This window comes from Octodon degus, unplaced genomic scaffold (genome assembly GCF_000260255.1).
Source record: "Octodon degus isolate 3935 unplaced genomic scaffold, OctDeg1.0 scaffold00278, whole genome shotgun sequence".
NCBI classification, from domain to species: domain Eukaryota; kingdom Metazoa; phylum Chordata; class Mammalia; order Rodentia; family Octodontidae; genus Octodon; species Octodon degus.
In genome coordinates, this window is record NW_004524854.1 from 2006198 (window position 1) to 2025181 (window position 18984).

The 18984-nt window shown below is 36.1% G+C and overlaps 1 pseudogene; it reads right to left on the minus strand.

Annotated features, from left to right (window-relative positions):
• Positions 1 to 17500, minus strand: part of LOC101588349 — a 193052-nt pseudogene extending 175552 nt beyond the window's left edge.
• Between the last annotated feature and the right edge of the window lie 1484 nt (positions 17501 to 18984).

An 18984-nucleotide genomic window follows, 5' to 3' on the forward strand; every position in this document is an offset into this window, starting at 1 on the left:
CTTTGTTTCCCTTAACAGACTATGCTATTTTAGGTCATTTCTGCTTGAAAATATATTTTAGGAATTTTTTTTTAGGTCTGTGTGTTATATGTTTGGTCGTTTGATAGGGATTGCATTAAATCTGCATGGCAATTTTAGAAGGAATGTCCGTCTTCACAATGTTGTTTCTTCCCAACCAGGAGCGGAGAATATCCTTCCATTGTCTGATGTCTTCTACGATCTCTTTTTTCAAACTATTGTAATTTTACTTAAAAGGATCTTTGATTTCTATAGTTATATTAATTCTAATATATTTCATTTTCCGAGGTCGTATTGTACAGGGAATTTTTTTTTCTGATTTCCATCTCAATGGGTTTGTTACCTGTGCAGAGAAATGCTGTTCAGTTTGGGTACTGACATTGTATCCTGCTATGCTGCTGAATTTGTGTGTCAATTCTAGTAGCTTCTTGGTGGAGTTTTTTAGGTCTTACAAGTAAAGAATAATGTTATCTGCAAATAAGGATAATTTAACCTCTTCTTTACATATTCTTATTCATTTTTTTCTCTCTCTTGTCTAATGTCTCTAGCCAGTGATTCCAGAACTATATTGAATAGGATTGGTGATAGAAGACATCTTTGTCTTGTACCAGATCTGAGAGTGAAAGATTTCAATTATTTTTCTAAATAACAATTTAGAATTATTTTAGCCTGTGTGTTATCAAAGTGGGTTTTCATCATATTTAGGTAGAGGCCATCTATTCCTGCTTTTTATAGGACTTTCAACATGCATGTGTTTTGGACTTTCTCAAAAGCCTTTTGTGCATCAGTTGAGATGATCATGTGGTTTTTAGAGTTTGCATTATTGATATAATGTATCACATTTATAGGTTTGTGTATACTGACCCATCCTTGCAAGCCTGGGATACATTGTACTTGATCATGGTGTATAATCTTCTCGATGATTTGCTTTATTCTATTTGCTAAGATTTTATTGAGGATTTTTGCATCCATATTCATGATGGAGTTTGGCCTGTAGTTCTCGTTTTTTAGTTGTGTATTGCCCTGGATTAGGTATCAGGATAACACCTCCCTCCAGTAATGAATTTGGGAGGATTGCTTCCTTTTCAATGTCATTGAAGAGTTTGAAGAGAATAAGAATTATAACTTCCAACAATTTCTTAGAATTCAGACATGAATGCATCAGGACCTGAACTTTTCTGTCAGTATTCTTTTCCTTACATTTCATATGTCATCGGATGTTATTGTTTTTTTAACAGTTGCCATATCTTCTTGATTCAGATTTGGTAATTTGTACCTTTCTACCAATATGACTATTACTTCTGTGTCTTCTTTTCTGTGACAGTAAATATTCTCAAAGTAGGTATTTTTAATCTTCTGATTTTCTATGGGGCATGTGGTAATTACATCTTTATTATTCCTTATTGCTGTATTTGAAATTTAATTTTCCTCTTTTTAATGAGGTTAATTAGGGGCTTATCAATTTTATTTAATCTTTCAAAGAATCAGTATTTTTATTCGTTAATTCTTTGACCTCCTTTGTTTAACTCAATTGAATTAATTTCTGCGCTAAACTTTATGATTTCTTCTCCTCCTTGGGCTATGGTTTTGGTTTGTTCTTCCTTTTCTTGATGTTGGAGGTGCAATATTTGGGGTTTTTTTTGTCCCCATTCTTTCTCCCTAATGTATTCATTCACAGCTATAAATTTCCCTCTGAGAAATGTTTTCCTCGCATGCCATAAGTTCCGGTATATTCTGCTTGAATTTTCATTGATATGTGGATATTGTTCAATTTCTTGTTTAATTTCGACTGTGATCTCCTGGTTGATGAATAGAGTGTTGGTTAATTTCCAAGTATTTATGGGTGTTTTCTGGTTTCATTTGTCATTTCTTTCCATTTTCATTGCACTGATGTCGGATATTATGCATGGGATAATTTCTGATTTCTTGCGTATACTTCAGCATACCTATGGACTATTATGCAATCTATTTTAGAAAATGTCCCATGTGTAGCTGAAAAAAATGTGTATTTAGCTGTTTTTGGATGGAACACTCTGTATACGTCTACTAAGCTCATTTGTTCCAAGCTCTTGTTCACTTCTGCTATATCTATGCTCATTTTTTGTCCTCTTGACCTGTCTCTTTGGTCTCTTTGGGATAAAGGGCTGTTAAGGTCTCCTGTTAAGAGTGTGGTATTTGACATTAGATTTTTCATGTCCATTAAAATTTGTCTCATATAGTTAGAACCTCATGTCTTTGGTGCACACATATTTAAGAGTGTTACCTCTTCATCTTGAATTTTTTTCCCACTTAGTATATAGCCGCCTTCTTTACTTTGTTTGATCATTGTTGTTTCAAAGTTGAGGCTGTCTGAGAACAGGAATACTACCCTTGCTTTTTTCTGAGGTGCTGGTGCATGTAGTATTGTTTTCCATCCTTTGACTTTCAGCCCATTTATTTCTTTATGAGTTAAGTATGTTTCTTCTATACAGCAGTTTGTTGAATTCTGTATCCTAATTCACTGTGCCAGTGTGGTTCTTTTAATTGGTGAATTGAGTCCATTGACCTTAGTAGATATAATTGAGACATATTGAATTATGACCCAGGTGTTATTTACCTGATGGTGTTTATTCATTTTTCTCCTGTGTTTCATGATTTGGCCTATTTAGAGGGATTTGTTGTTCATGTTCATGGAGTTCTGATCATTTTGGCCCCGCTCTATAACATGTTTCAGTAGTCTCTGTAGGGATGCCCTTGTCTTCACCTTGTTCTTTGTCATGAAGTATTTTACTTCTCCATTAAACTTGAAAGAGAATTTTGCAATATATACTAGTCTGGGCTGGAATTTGTTTTCATAGGGGACTTTAAGTACTCTGTTCCACACACTTCTTGCCTTCATGACTGTTAAGAGAAGTCTGCCATAATTCTGATGGGTTTTCCTTTGAATGTGATGTGCTTCTTTTCTCCAGTGGATTTCAGTATATTATTCTTGTGCTGGATTTCTGGGATTTTGACTGTTATATGTCTCGGTGTGTTTTTAAGTGTGTTGAAGTTATTTAGTGTTCTGTGTACTATGGTTTCCTGAATGTCAGATTTTTTTCCTCATGTTTCGGAATGTTTCTGCTATCATTTTGGCCCATATTTTTAAGATAATATTTGTCTTGACTGCTCCTTTCTCTGTGATGCCTATTAGTCTCACATTGTTTATCTTTGCATGGTCTTGCAGGTGATAAATTATTTTTTTACTGCATCCTAGTTGTTTTAAGAGGTCTTTTCTTACCCTTACTGTAGATGCACTAGCATCTTCAAGAATTAAATTTCTGTCTTCACTTTCATTTAAATGGTTTTGCAAGCTTGTGATTGAGATTTTATGTTCCTCTTTATATCTTTGACTCTACTTCATGCGATCTATTTTCTTCCTGTATTTCTCATTCACGGAATCCGTAGTATTTATAATCTCATGGTTTTTTTAATCAGTGTTTTCTGTAGAAGCCATTATTAATTATTTGACTGCAGAGTGTTTTTCAGGTAGAATTTCTTCCATATGCTTCTACATTTCATCTTTACTTCAGATGGTATTAATTCAGAGATTTCTGATCTGAGTTCTATACTTTTCTGCAGTTGTTTTTTCATTTAAGACGCTACTGATTCATTGATTTCAGCTGTGTGATTTTTAATTTCTTCTGTGCTAGTGTCCTCTACACGTGTTATGGTTGCCTTGGGTTCTGAGATTGCATTTTGTTCCTTCTCTTTGTCAGTTTGTGTAACACAATCCTCTGACCTTTATTGTACAGCTTTGGTGCAGTTATAAGCTTAGCATCTATAGAAATTCCGTGCAGATCTGCAAATTTTGAATTTATCCCATTGTGCCTGGCTTACGTCTGGTTGCTGTGCTCAGTTTCATCCTTCTGCAGCCCTGAGGAGTGTACCTGTTGTGCCCCTCTGGCAAGATGTTCTGGTCTGGAGTACCTGGGTGGTTCTGTCACCTACTTTCTCTGCAGGGACTTCAGATGCAGAGTTGCACCCCAGGCCTGTATGCCAGATCTAAACTCTATCTGGAGAGGTCCAGGGAGTGCAAGGGGTACAGAATCTCTCCCACACACTCCCGTGCCCGGGCTTGGCTGGATCTGGGTTTCCTGACAACAGGTCCAATTTTCTTACTCGGTGTGCATGGGGGATTGCTCTGTGGTGCTGTGGGTGTCCCAAGGGATAGGAAGAGGATCTCACTCACGCGGTGTGCCTGGATTTGTGTGGGAGAGCCCCCGAGTGTTCAAGTTAGCCAGAAACTCTTTTTCACAGTTGCTGGTCTTGGGCTTGGCTTGGATGTCTCAGGGCGTTCTTGTTCTTGATCTTGCTTAAGAGTTCCATGTATGAATTAACTTACATATGTTGAACAATGCTTGTATTTCAGGAACCAAGCCTACTTGTTTGTTTTGCATGAAATTTTTTAAAAAATTTACCTTTACTTATACATTTTTTGTATGCATAATGATCACATTCATTACAGGGAAATTGTATCTGACTCATGATATACTTTGAACACACGTTTTCTACTTCTATTGGCTTTTTTCATTACACTTTGCCCTCCCCATTCTCAATGATCAGGTTTCATTTTTTCATTATTTTTTCAGTCTATTCTTTGTCTTTTGTTCTTTACTCCCCCCTCCTTATTTTCCTCTCCTTTTGAAGTTTATTTCTATTCCACAATATCTATCATTCATTTATATTCTTATATTTTTGGATTCTTTTTTTATTTTATTATTTTTTTCATAATTTTATTGATAAACAGCAATGAGACAGTTTCAAATCAAATCGGTAGGACAGTTTCAATAACTAACACACTGCATACATTCTTCTTAGTGGTTAATTGCTATACAAGATGCAGACTTGAGATCCTATTTACAAACACCATTAGAACAGGTCATTCTATTCATTAAGAGAATGTAACTATATATCTATCCTAACCACTTTGAATACACAGATACAAAATGGACATTCATTCATCTGTATGCACCTTTTTTTCTAAGTTCTGTTATTTGAATATTATAGGTGTGTAAACTCAGCAAAATATTCAAAAAGAGTCCAGTAGCCCATAATAGCATTGGGTCTTCTGTTTAACTGGCTATGTCAGAAATTATTGACCTGAGTACCCCACAGCTCAACATAACAGCATGGCTTTACTTCCTATATTTCGTCTTCATACTTTTCTACTGGATGGTTAAGACCAAGGTTGTTGCATTGGATTCTTGAATCAAAGAAATAATGTCCACTTTACACACACACGTTTGGTTTGTTGTACTTATAAGTATGTGTCAGAGTCCATCCATTAAACTATAAATGTCTGAATTTTGCATTTCTTCTTAGCTGAGTAATAATTCATCATATAAAAACTAACACCTATTTATCAATTAATTTCTTGATTGGCATTTGAATATTTTTCCAAAATTTAACTATAACAAATTCTGCCACTAAAAACATGGATGTACATGTATTGCTCTGATTTTTCTTAATCTTTTAATTCTTCTAGGAATTTATCAAATGTCAAATGTTACTTTTATTTTCATTGAATTGTAGATATTGTTGAATTTCCTGTTTAATTTCATCTGTGACTCATTGGTTGCTGAGTAGGGTGTCATTTAATTTCCATGTATTTAAGGTTTTTTTCTGATTTCTTTTGTCATTTATTTCCAGTTTCATTGAACTGTGGTCAGATAATGTGCATGGGATAATTTCTGTTTTCTTACATATATTTAAGCATAATCTATGGACCAGTATGTGGTCTATTTTAGAAAATGACCCATGTGCACCTAAGAAAAATGTGTATTCAGCTGTGTTTGGGTGGAACACTCTGTATATGTCACCAAGTCCATTTGTTTCAAGCTCTGGTTCAGTTCTGTTATTTCTTTGCTAATTTATGTCTGGTTGACCTACCTTTTTGGATGGGGGTGTTAATGTCTCTTGTTAAGATTGTGGTATTGGATATTAGATTTTTCATGTCTATCAAGATTTGCTTTATATAGTTAGGTGCTTCTATGTTTGGGGCATACATATTTATGAGTGTTACCTATTCCTCTTGAATTTTTCCCCTAAGCAGTTTATAGTGGCCTTTTTTATTTCACTTGATCATTGTTGGTTTGGAGTTGAGATTGTCTGAGAATAGGATTGCTACTGCTGCTTTTTTCTGAGGTGCTGGGGCATGCAGAATTGTGTTTCATCCTTTGAATTTCAGACTATGAATACCTTTATGAGTTAAATGTGTTTCTTGTATACAGCATATTTTTGGATTTTGTTTCCTAATCCACTGTGCCAATCTATTTTTCTTACTTGGTAAACTGAGTCCATTGACATTGATAGTTATAATTGAGAAGTATTGACGTACAGTTGACATGTTATTTACCTGTTGTCATTTACACCTTTTTCTCCTGTGTTTAATGGCTTGCCCTATTCAGTTGGTTGCTTCTGATCTCATTCATGGAGTTCTGATCATTTTGATCCCTCTCTAGAACATCTTTCATTTGTGTAGGTTTGGCTTTGTCATCATGAAATTTTTTAACTCTTTTTGGTCATGAAAATATTTCACTTTTCCATCAAACTTGAGAGCGAGTTTTGCAGGGTATAGTAGTCTGGCCTGGAATTTGTTTTCATAGAAGTACTTGAAGTACTCTGCTCCATGCTCTTCTTCTTTCATGGTTTGTGCAGAGAATTCGGCCATAATTCTGATGGGTTTTCCTTTGAATGCTATCTGCTTCTTTTCTCTAACGTCTTTTAGTATATTATTCATGTGCTGAATTTCTGGGATCTTGGCTATTATATGTCTTGATGTGTTTTTTCATTGGGTTGAGGTTACTTGGCATTCTGTATGCTTCAGTTACTTGAATGTCAGATTGTTTCCTCATATTTGGGAAGTTTTCTGCTATTACTTCTGCCCATATTATTTTCATGTCATGTGTATTGACTCCTTCTTTCTCATTGATGCCTATTAGTCTCAAATTGTTCATCTTTGCATCATCTTGCAGGTGATGAATTATTCTTTCCTGCATCCTTGTTGTTTTTAAGAGATCCTTTCTTAACTTCTCACTAGCTGCACCAGCATCTTCAAGATCTGAAACTCTGTCTTCATTTTCACTTAAACGGTTTTGCAAGCTTGTGATTGAGAGTTCAATTTCCTCTATATCTCTTTGACTGTGCTTCACACGATCTATTTCTTTCTTCTATTGTTCATTCAAATAATCCGTCATTTTTTTTAATATCATCAATTTTTTTAATCAATGTCTTCTTTAGAAGCAGTTATAAATTCTTTTACTGCAGTGTTTTTTTCAGATTGGGTTTCCTCCCTATGTTTCTGTAGTTGATTCTTTACTTCACATGCTATGAGTTCTGAGAATTATTTTTTTTTTATTTCAGAAAATATTTCCGCTCTGAGTTCCTCTATAACTTTCTGCTGTTGCTTATTTATTAGCGACAATATTAATTCATACATTTGAGTTGATCTAGTAGAAAATAATTCCGTTCTGAGTTCCTCTGTCTTTCTGCTGTTGCTTATTTACTGTCGACACTTTTAATTCATACATTTCAGCTGAGCTAGTGTACTTTGCACTAGTTCATTTTGGGCAATGGGTTTCCTCTATATGTTTCTGCACATGATTCTTTACTGCAGATGTTATTAATTCAGGGATTTCTTTTTTCGTTTCCAATCTGAGTTCCTCTATACCTTTCTGCAGCTGATTCTTTATTTCAGAAGACATTGATTCATTGCTTTCAGCTGTGTGATTCCCAATTTGTTCTGTGTTAGTGTCCTCTGCACTTTTTATAGGTGGGCTTGGGTTCTGATATTGCATTTTGCTCCTTCTCACTGTCACTTTGTGTAGCACTGTTTTCTGACCTTTCTTGTAGATCTTCGTTGCAGTTATAGCCTTAGCACCTACTGAAGTTCAGGTGCAGATCCACAAAGTTTGGATTTATCCAGCTGTGCCTGCCTTCGGTCTGGCTGCTGTGCTCAGCCTCTTCCTGCTGCTGTCCTTGAGGGTGAACCTGTTGTGCCCCTCTGGCAAGATGTTCTGCCTCTGGGCTGGCTGGGTGGTTCTGTCCCCTACACTCTCTGTATGAATTACAGCTGCAGGTTTTCACTCCAGGCCGGTATGCCAGGCCTGAGCTGAGTCTGGAGGGGACAAGGTGAAGTAGGGAGGAGAGGCAGCTCTCCCACACACATCCCTTGCCTGGACTAGGACTGGATCTGGGGGTTCCCGGTACACGACAGATATTCATACTCCCTGGATGGGGTGGGGGGGTAGTACAGAGTGATGGAGGGCATCCCAAGAGGGTGAAAGAGGGTGTCACCCATGCTGCCCCTGGGCTGGGACCAGTAGGTCACGCCAGTACAGGGAAGCCGGAAGTTCTCCAACACTCACCGGGCCTGGGCTAGGACTGCTTCTGGGGGTTCCCGAAATGCGACAGAAATTCCTACTGGGCAGGCGGGGTAGGGGAGGTGCTGCAGAGTGGTGGGGGCGTCCCAAGGGATGAAAGAGGGTGTCACGTTCGCTGTGCCTGGGCTCAGACCAGTAGGTCCCACCGGCGCAGGGTAGATGGAAGCTATCCCACACACTCACCAGGCCTGGGCTAGGACTGGGTCTGTTATTATGTAATTTTCATGTTGAATAAAATACGTGACAGCAAATATTCTTGCTTTGTTTTTCATTATTTGAAGAATACTTTTAGCATTTCTCCATTTACTATGGTGCTGATTATTGGTATACCATAAATGGAATTTATAGGTCAGGGAGTTAGGCCAGTAGAATAAGTACCTGCCTGGCAGGTGTAGGGTCCTGAGTTCAATTCCCGGTAGTGAAATAAATAGCCTTTATCATATCCAGTATTGGTCCTCTTATAATTGTTATCCTAAGGTTTATTTTTTGTATCATGAAAGGATGTTCAATTTGATTAACAGCTTTTTCTAATGTATATTGATATGATCATGGAGTTCCTTTTATTAATATTTGTATTGAGATACAAGTAGCAATTTGTTTCATAACCAGTCACTAGTATGTTTCCAATAATTAATACAATGAACTGTGTTGTCTTAGTGGTAATTCATTGTACAAGATTCAGGCCTGATATTCTGTCTGAAACACTATTAGAAGAAACCTCTCTATTCATTGAATTCATAGAATGGAGCTGTATATCTACTCTAACTATTTTGCGTGTACAGGTACAAAATGGTCGATCTTTTGTATCCCCCTTTTTGGGTTAGTTTTTTCAGTGAAGGGCATGCCATTGTCACTTAAATACTGTAGGTGCATGAATTCAGCAGAATATCTCAATATTGTCCAATGGTCCATAATAGTAGTGTGTTTTCCATAAGACTGTCAATGTCCGAAGTGTTTGACTTGAGTATTTTGCAGCTCAACTTATTAATATGGCTTTACTTTTTATACTTCATTTGCATACTATACAGCTGGATGTTTAAGATTAACAAAGAGCAAGACCTATACATCAAGAAATGTAACTTTTGTATCTGATACAGTTAGTGAAATCCGCTAATCATTTCACCTGAAAGAAACCCGGTACCTCAGTTTGTTGATCCTTTGTCAGTGTCAGCCTATTGATGAGTCCAAGTCATTACTTGACCAATGTGCTCTCTGTGAAAGCTTGAGAGAATGTTTTCTCTCCATGTGACTCTCTTTAAGCATACTCTATGTCATCGCTCATTATACTCTGTGGATACAAAATCTACTAGATCAGAAAATTTGGGACAACAACTGAGTTACATGATGTTGCAGTGTAGGTTCTCCTATGTCCTGAGTCTTCTCTGACATTGAAAGGCTAGGGCCAAAATGTTGACTGTCCTTTTAGCCCTTTTTTCTATATTTTTTGTTCTGCAAACTTAAGTTGTTTACACTCCAGAAGAGAAGCTTAATGATATTATTACACTATAATTTATGCAGTTGAGATTAACCTCTTTACATATCTGAATACCAAACATCTTAGAGAACACATGGAACAAGTATTTTCCATCAAGTATTAATATGTTAAACTTCGAGTCCCTCCAGAATATCAAGAAAAAAGAATAAAAACATAAAAGTACTTAAGAAAATAAGAAAAAGCATTTACATATTTTTACACAGAAATTTAGAAATCTAACAATACACAGCCTTGTAGCAGGGCAGTCCTGTTACTTGTCTTTTGTCTCATGGTTTCATTGATTACCTCCCTTTTTTTCAAACAATCCTTTACCTGAGTGACGGTATGGCTACAATTGGTATTTCATGACAAGCATTACATAAGTAGAAGATAAGTATGACACACATTCCAAACATGATCCTTCCTCTACCAGTTGCTTTCTCGAGGACAGTTGCTTCATTCACAGATATCAGCATATATAGTCAAGATGAGAAACCTTCCAATTAACTACTATTTTGAAAAACAGGCTGAAGATCCTCAGGACCCTTGCCTTTCCTTTCTTGTGCATGTAAATGTATGAATTTGCCCCTGTCATGTTTTCTAGTTTTTATCCTTGTACTCTCTTACTTAAGTAATCCTCAAGTCTTAGTTTTCCTTTAAATTTTGGTTTGGCATTGTATTTTTATTTCACCCTTTGATGTCTCCTATGAGAGAAACACTATGATGTTTACATATTTCCATCTGGTTTACTTCACTTATGAGTATATCTTCAAGTGGCATCCACTTATAAAGGCTTTGATATTCTCATTCTTTATTGCTGAGTATTACTCCATTGTATACAAATACCACATCTTTTTCATCCATTCCTCAGATGATGGGCATCTTGCTTTTTTTCCCAAGATTTGGCTATAACAAACTGCTGCTACAAACATAGGTACACATGTATTATTATAATTTGACGTTTTCAGTTCCTCTGGTAAAATTCCCCATAGGAGGATAGCTGGTTTGAATAAGATTTCCAGTCCTAGTTTTTAAGGAGTCCTGACACTGATTTCCATAATGGATGCAGCAGTTTACATTCACTTCTTTAATTCTGCCTCTGAGAAGTGTGCATTCGTATCAGATGCCTATTTTTGGATTGGGTCTTTAAATTTTGGGGCCCTAATATTTTTTAGTTCTTTATAAATTCAACAGAGCAGATCTTTGTGTGAGTGCTTATTACTCAAAGTTTTTTTCCAAAGTTTTGTTTCATCATTTCACTTTGTTTTTGATTTCTTTTGACGCGCAGAAACATCTCAATAAGAGGGTGTCTCAGTTGTTAATTCTTTCAGTGTTCCTTGTGCAATTTGATTGTTGTTCAAGAATAGTTTGCCTACCCCTATGTCTTCATGATTTCTTCCTAATTTCTATTCCATGAGATTTTTTCAGATCCTAAGCTTTTTATTTTTATTTATTTATCTATTTTTGCAGAACCAAGCGTATAACTCAATTCCTTGTAGTTGCCAGGGAAACGTTTATCCTACTGAGCCATTTCCCTGTCCCGAAGCCAAATGTTTTTTACTTCTTTCTGAATTTTAGAGAGCAAAACTTTGTCTGCGTGCTTATTCATCAAGATGTATTCCAAATTAGTGGGTTGCTTTTTCACTTTATTGGTAATTTCTTTTGACATGCAAAAACTTCTCAATAAGTGAAGGTCCCACTTGTTAATTCTTTCAAGCATTGCCTGTGCAATTTGATTATTGCTCAAGAACACTTGGCCTACTCATATGTCTTCAAGAGTGCTTCCTACATTCTCTTCCAAGAAATTTAATGTTTCTGTTTTAATGTTTAGATGTTTAACCACTTTGACTTTAGTTTAGTGTATGGTGATAGACTTGGTCAAGTTTTAGTTTTCAGCATTTAGAGAGCCAGTTTCTCCAGCACCAATTCTTAAAAAGGCCTTCTTTCTTCCAGTAAGCATGTTTGGCCCTTTTGTCTAAGATAAGTTGGCAGAGTGTGTTTGTACAGTCTTCTTCATCGTCTAATCTACTCCATTGATCCTCAGGTCTACTTTGTTGCCAGTACCAGGCTGACTTTATCACCGTAGCTTTGTAGTATAATTTCAAGTCAAGAATTTTATTGCCCCCTGAATTTTCTGTTTTTCCTTTGATAGACTGTGCTATTTTAGGTTTTTCCTGGTTGCAAATACATCTTAGGAATGATTTCTTTAGATCAGTGAGGTATGTTTTTGGTAGTTTGATAAGAATTGCATTAAATCTGCATAGCAATTTTAGAAGGAATGACCATCTTCACAAATGTTGGTTCTTCCCATCCAGGAGCAGAGAATATCCTTCCATTTACTGATGTCCTCTACCACCTCTGTTTCAAACTATTGCAATTTTCCTTAAAAGGATCTTTATTTTCCATAGTTATATTAATTACAATATATTTCATTTTCCAAGGTGGCATTTTACAAGGAGGTTTTTTTTCTGATTTTCATCTCTTTGGGATTGTTACCTGTGTAGAGAAATGTTGTTCGGTTTTGAGTATTGACATTGTATCCAGCTATGCTACTGAATTTGTGTGTCAATTCTTGTAGCTTCTTGATGGAATGTTTTGGGTCTTGCAAGTAAAGAATCATATCACAGCAAATAAGGATAACTTATCTTCTTTTTTTTTTTTTTTTTTTTGGTGGTACTGGGGAATTGAACTCATGCCCTTGAACTTGCCAGGCAAGCCCTTATTCTACTGAGCTATTTCCCCAGCCCTAACTTATCTTCTTTACCTATTCTTATTCATTTCTTTTCTCTCTCTTGTCTAAAGTCTCTGGCCAGTGATTCCAGAAATATATTGAATAGGAATGGTGATAACGGACATCCTTGTCTTGTACCAGATCTGAGAGTAAAAGATTTCATTTTTTCCCCATTTAGACTTATGTTACCCCTTGGGTTATGACAGCTGGCTTTTATCATATTGAGGTAGAGGCCATCTATTCCTATTTTTTAGGACTTTCGAGATGAATAGGTATAGGACTTTGTAAAAAGCATCTTGTGAATCAGTTGAGATCATGTGGTTTTCAGATTTTGCAGTATTGATATAATGTATTGCATTTATAGATTTGCGTATACTGACCCTTCCTTGCAAGGCTGGGATAAATTGTGCCTGATCATGGTATATTATCTTCATGATGATTTGTTGTATTATATTTGCAAGGATTTTACTGTGGATTTTTGCATCTATATTCATGAGGGAGATTGGCCTGTAGTTCTCCTTTTTAGTTCAGTATTACCCTGGATTAGGTATCGGGATAATACTTCCCCCCCTAATGATTTTGGGAGGATTGCTTCCTTTTCAATGCCATTGAAAAGTTTGAGGAGTATAGGGATTATAACTTCCATAAATTTCTTTGAATTCAGCCACAAATTCATCAGGACCTGGACTTTTCTTTGTCAGTAGTCTTTTCATTACATTTTTTATTTCATCAGCTGTTATTGGATTATTAACAGTTGTCATATCTTGCTGATTCAGTTTTGGTAATTTGTACCTTTCTATGAAACTGTCTATTCCTTCTATGTCTTCTCTTTTGGGACAGTAAATATTCTCAAAGTAGGTATTTTTTATCTTCTCAGTTTCTACCTGGCCTGTGGTAATTACACAATTATTATTCCTTATTACTTGTATTTCAAATTTTATTTCCTCTTTTTAATGAGTTTAGCTAGGGGCTTATCAATTATATTTAATCTTTCAAAGAACCAGCATTTTTTATCCTATTTTAAAATATAAACTAATTTTTAAATTTTTGTATCATATTATGTAGGGACTTAAAGTTCAACATATCAATACTTGATGAAAAATACCTGTTCCTTATTATGCCTAAGATGTTTGAAATGCAGTGAGAGAGTGAGGTTAAGCTTGATAGCCTAAATCATTTGATAATAACAATAAGCTTGTCTTCTGGAGGGTTAACAACCTATGTTTGCAGACCAAAATTAGAGAAAAAGGAGGGATACAAGGAAAGCCAACATTTTGGCCCTAACCTTCTAAGGTCAATTAAGACTCAGGACATATGAGAACTTGTACTGTAACGTCATGTACCTCGGTAGTGTCCCACATTTTCTGATCAAGAAGATTATGGGGCCAAAGAGGAAAGTGATTGATGACGTAGAGTGTGTCTAAGGAAAGTCACATGGGGAGAAAACACTCTCTCAGGGTTTCACAGAGAACACATTGGCCAAGCAATGGCCGTGACTCATCCACAAGGGTGACACTGACAAAGGTTCTACAATCTGAGATACAGGATCTCAGGATAAATCCTGAGGGCATTTCACTGACCTTCTCAGACCAAAAAGCTATAACTCTTGTTGCACAGGTCCTGCTTTACCTTGGACTTAACCATCCAGTAGAAAAGTATGAAGACTAAATATAGGAAGTAAAGCCATGCTGTTATGTTGAGCTGTGGGGGACTCAGGTCAATAATTTCTGACATTGCCAGTTAAACAGAAGACTCAATGCTATTATAGGCTACTGGACTCTTTTAGAATATTTTGCTGAGTTTACACACCTATAATATTCAACAACGGAACTTAGAAAAAATGGGTTACACCGATGAATGTCCATTTTGTATCTGTGTATTCAAAATGGTTAGGATAGATATATAGTTGCATTCTCTTAATGAATAGAATGATTTGTTCTAATGGTGTTTGTAAGTAGGATCTCAAGTCTGCATCTTGTACAGCAATTAACCACTAAGAATATATGCAGTGTGTTATTTGTTGAAACTGTACTTCCGATTTGATTTGAAATTGTCTCATTGCTATCTGTTTATCAATAATTTTGAAAAAAAAGAACTAGCATTTTGGTTTATTAATTCTTTGAACTCATTTTTGAATCAACTAAATTAATTTCTGCTCTAACCTTTATGCTTTTTTCCTCTCCTTGGGCTCTGGCTTTGGTTTATTCTTCCTTTTCTAAATGTTGGAGGTGCAATATTTCGGTGTTTTTTTGTCCCTGTTCTTTCTTCCTAATGCGTTTGTTCACAGCTATAAATTTCCTCTGTGAAACTCTTTCCTCACATCCTATAAGTTCTGGTATGCTGTGCTTGACTTTTCATTGATTTGTTGATATTGTTCAATTTCTTGTTTAATTTTGTCTGTGACCCACTGGTTGCTGAATAGAGTGTTGGTTAATTTCCATGTATTTATGGGCTTTTTCTGGATTCATTTTTCATTTCTTTCCATTTTCATTGCACTGTGGTCAGATAATATGCATGGGATAATTTCTCTTTTCTTGCATATACTGAAACATGACCTATTGAGTATTATGTGTTGTATTTTACAAAATGTCCCATGTGTAGTTGAAAAAAATATGTACTCAGCATTTTTTGGATGCAACACTCTATATATGTGCAATACGCCCATTTGTTCCAATTTTTGGTTCACTACTGCTACATCTTTGCTAATTTTTTATCATGTTGATGAGTTTTAAGTTCTATTGTTAAGATTGTGGTATTGGATATTAGATATTTCATGTCCATTAAGATTTGTCTTATATAGTTGGGAGCTCCCATGTTTGGTGAGTGTATATTTAGGAGTGCTACTTCTTTGTCTTGAATTTTTCCCCAAACCAGTGTATAGTGGCCTTCTTTACTTCATTTTATCATTCTTGGTTGGAAGTTGAGGCTGTCTTACAACAGGATTGCCACCTAGCTTTCTTCTGAGGTGTAGGGGCATGTAGTATTTTTTTCTATCCTTTGGCTTTTAGCCTATGAATTTTTTTATGAGTTAAGTGCATTTCTTGTATATGGCAGATTGTTGGATTTTCTTTTGTAATCCACTGTGCCTGTGTGTTTATTTTTATTTTTATTTTTTATTTTTTTGGCGGAACCAGGGTTTGAACTCAGACCCTTGCGCTTGCCAGGGAAACACTTATTCCACTGAGCCATATCCCCGTACCTGTGTGTTTCTTTTAATTGGTGAATTGAGTCCATTGACATTAATGGTTATAATTGAGGCGTATTGACTTATGACACACTTGTTAATTTACTGCTGTTGTTTACTCCTCTTTCTCATGTGTTTTATTCTTTGCCCTATTTATAGGGTTTCTTATGTTCACTTTCATGGAGTTCTGATCATTTTGGCCCCTCTCAAAAACTTCTACAGTAGTCTGTGTAGGGTTGGCCTTGCCTTCATGAAATTCTTTTGTTGTTCTTTGTCATGATTTGTTTCACTTCTCCATCAAACTTGAATGATATTTTTGCAGGATATAGTAGTCTGGGCTGGAATTTGCTTTCATAGAAGACTTGAAGTACTCTGCTGCATGCTCTTCTTACCTTCATGCTTGTGAAGAGAATTCGGCCATAATTCTGATGGGTTTCCCTTAAATGTGATCTGCTTCTTTTCTCTAGCAGCTTTCAGTATGTTACTCTTGTGCTGGATGTCTGGGATCTTGACTGTGATGTATCTCAGTGTGTTTTCAAGAGGGTTGAAGTTATTTGGTGTTCTGTATGCTTCGGTTTCCTGAATGTCAGATTGTTTCCTCATATTTCAGAAGTTTTCTGCTATTGCTTCTGCCAATATTTTTTTAATATCGTATGTCTTGACTCCTCCTTTCTCACTGATACCTCACATTGTTCATCTTTGCATCGTCTTGCAGGTTATGAGTTATGTTTTTAGGCATTCTAGTTGTGTTTAAGAGAACTTATCTCTAGGTACACTAACAACTTCATGATCTGAAACTCTGACTTCACTTTCACTTAAATGTTTTTGCTAGCTTCTTGATTGAGATTTTAGGTTCCTCTACATCTCTTTTGACTTTGCTTCATGAGATCTATTTCCTTCCTGAATTGCTCAGTCAAGGAATCTGTCATTTTTCTAATCTCATGGATTTTTTTAATCAATGTTTTCTGAAGAAGCAGTTACTGATTCCTTGACTGCATAGTGTTTGTCAGATTGGGTTTCCTCCATATGCCTCTGCATTTGATTCTTTACTTCAGATTGTATTAATTCAGAGATTTCTTTTGTTATTACTGATCTGAGTTCCTCTATACCTTTCTGCAGTTGTTTCTTCATTGCAGACACTATTGATTCATTGATTTCAGCTGTGTGATTTTCAATTTGTTCTGTGCTAGTGTCTTCTGCAGGTTTTATAGTTGCCTTCGGTTCTGAGATTTCATTTTCTTCCTTCTCTTTGTCACTTCGTGTAGGACAGTTCTCTGACCTTTGTTGTAGGGCTTTGGTGCAGATATAAACTTAGCACCTAATGAACTAGCTGGGTCGTTCTGTCCCCTACTTTCTCTGCAGGGATATCAGATGCAAAGTTTCACACCAGGCCTGTATGCCAGGTCTGGGCTGTATCTAGAGTGGTCCAGGGGGGTCAGGGGAGTAAAGAAGCTCTCCCACTTATTCACCCGTGCCTGGACTTGGCTGTATCTTGGTTTCCTGACAACATGTCAGAGTTTCTCACTCACTCGGTGTGTGTGGGATTTTCTCCGTGGTGCTGTCTGTGTCCCAAGAGCGTGGCAGAGTTTCTTACTCATGGGGTGTGCCTGATTTGTATCGGAGAGCTCCCGAGGGTAAAAGGTTGCCACAATCTCTTCTACACAGTCGCTGATCTTGAGTTTGGAATGCATGTCTCATGGAGTTCTTGTTCTTTATCCTACTTAGGAGCTCCATGAATGAATTAACTTACATAAATTGAACAATTCTTGAATTTCTGGAACCAAGCCTACTTGCTTGCTTTGCTTGACCTTTTTTAAAAAAATTACATTTACTGATAGATTTTATGCATGCATAATGATCATATTCATTATACAGACATTCTATCTCGCCGATGACATACTTTGAATCCATGTTATCTCCTCCTCCACTTCTTTCATTTCACTTTCCGCTCCCCATTCCCAATGATCAGGTTTCCTTTTTTCAGTTTTTTCTTTCTGTTTTGTCCCTTACTCTCCCCTCCTTATTTTGCTCTCCTTTTGAAATTTCTTCCTATTGCACAATATCTATCATTCATTTATATCCTTATATTTTCAGATTCTTGAATCAAGGTAATAATGCTCTATTTACACATGCATGTTTGGTTTGTTGTACTTATAATTATGGTCTCAGAGTCCATCCATTAAACTGTAAATGTCTGAATTGTATATTTCTTCTTTACTGAGTAATAATTCATCATATATAAATTCACATCTATTTATCCATTCATTTCTTGATTGGCATTTGAATATTTTTCAAAGATTTAGATATTACAAATTCTGCCACTAAAACATGGATATACATGTATTGCTCTGATGTGTTTATATCTTTTAGTTCTTCTAGGAATTTATCAAATGTAAAATGGTACCTTTAGTCCTAGGTTTTGTGTTGATTTGTTTTTTCTTGTCTGCCAAAATAGCTCTGCAGACTAACGCACCTGATTAGGAAGGAACAGAGACTGTGATTTGATTTCCAGTGTGCCCTGCAATCCCTGCCCCAGTGTATACTGAGAATGGCAATTGACACTGGGTGTGGTTCTCAGGCCTCATATCCCAGAACTTGGGAGAGTAGAAACAGGAGGATCACTACAAATTGAATCTGTGTAATGAGACTCTATAGACCCTGTACTAAATACATTTTTTTTTAAAAAAAGAATGAAGTCCTAAATAAATAAATTGTTCTTCTTAGGATGTCCCCATGGAGAAACAAACAAAGAAATATTGTTACTTTTCAACTGCTGTCACCTAAATACTTACAAAACTTCCTCAAATTTATATTTTGAAATCCTAACACTCAAGGTTATTGTATCAGAAAGTGGAAAGTTTGTTAGGTGAGTAGTATCATGCAAGTAGGCTTTGAGATTAAATCTCTCATGTAAAAAGATTTCAGAGAGCATGCTTGCTCATGCTACTATATGAGAATATAGAGAAATGATGTCATCCATATATGACAATGTATAGAATTATAAAATAGTGAGATAATTGACATCTTGATCTCGGACTTCACTTGCTGCAGGAATGTGACAATATTTTCACATTTATAACAGTCACTCAGTCTGCTTATATCAACCTGAACAGACTAAGACAGAAAATTAATATTGATAAGTGGAGGTACTGATACATAACAAATATCTAAATAT